The 827-nt window shown below is 52.5% G+C and overlaps 1 pseudogene; it reads right to left on the bottom strand.

Annotated features, from left to right (window-relative positions):
* The window catches only part of LOC103743451, a 17,953-nt pseudogene that overhangs the window by 2,893 nt on the left and 14,233 nt on the right, over positions 1–827 (bottom strand).

Raw genomic sequence — 827 nt, 5'->3', positions numbered from 1 at the left:
GGCCTTTCTTCCTACTGTTGACCCTCCACACTGCCCTCACCCAATCTCCAGTGCACGGAGAAACTTTCTGGGAGGATCAATGGCACAGAAATGACCTTGCAGACTCCCATGAACCTCATACCTCAGCAATGAAGCTAGTGTCCTCTCCTAAGCTTTCTGACATCATTTTCAGTAACTGAATGAAGTAAGAGTCTTCGTACTCGAAGCGACAGGCAAAAATGAGGGACGAAATCACGTTGCACACGGCTTTGTTCAGGGAGGCGCTGGGATTGAAGGGCCGTCCTGGGAGCAGAAATCTATGTGAGGACATTGATCCCATCTCCCCTGTCCATACATGAACGCCTCACCCATCACCCACCGGCCTGGTCAGTGAAGGCAGCACAGAGGTGGCCGGCCTCCTCGATGATCCACTGTTCCAGAGATTTCTTGCCCAGGCCAAAGTTGCGCATGGTGGACACAGAGAATCGCCGCTGCTCTCGCCAGGCAGGCCCATAAGGTGCAAGGACTACCCCTGCAAAAAAATATTCTGTGTGACCAAGAACACCTGGCCGGTTGTCCTCTACCCCCAACATTCAGTTTTACATCTGGCATCACTGTCACCCATGAGCTCCCCCAGATGTTGATACCGCACCCCAGCACATGTCCTTTGTGTGGAGTCTTTCCGGATTTCAATGACCTTATGCTGCTTTCCCACATCACCACCCCATGAGGTTCTGTCTTTTTGCTCACTGTTTCCCCAGCCCATCTATGATACCGTCCCTGTCACCCCACTACAGCACTTTGCCTTGGGATCTGGGCCCTAAGCCGAGGTGTTCATAGATGGGAAA

Source organism: Nannospalax galili, unplaced genomic scaffold (genome assembly GCF_000622305.1).
Source record: "Nannospalax galili isolate Female #2095 unplaced genomic scaffold, S.galili_v1.0 scaffold180, whole genome shotgun sequence".
Classification (NCBI taxonomy): domain Eukaryota; kingdom Metazoa; phylum Chordata; class Mammalia; order Rodentia; family Spalacidae; genus Nannospalax; species Nannospalax galili.
This window is presented reverse-complemented; position numbering and strand designations above follow the sequence as displayed.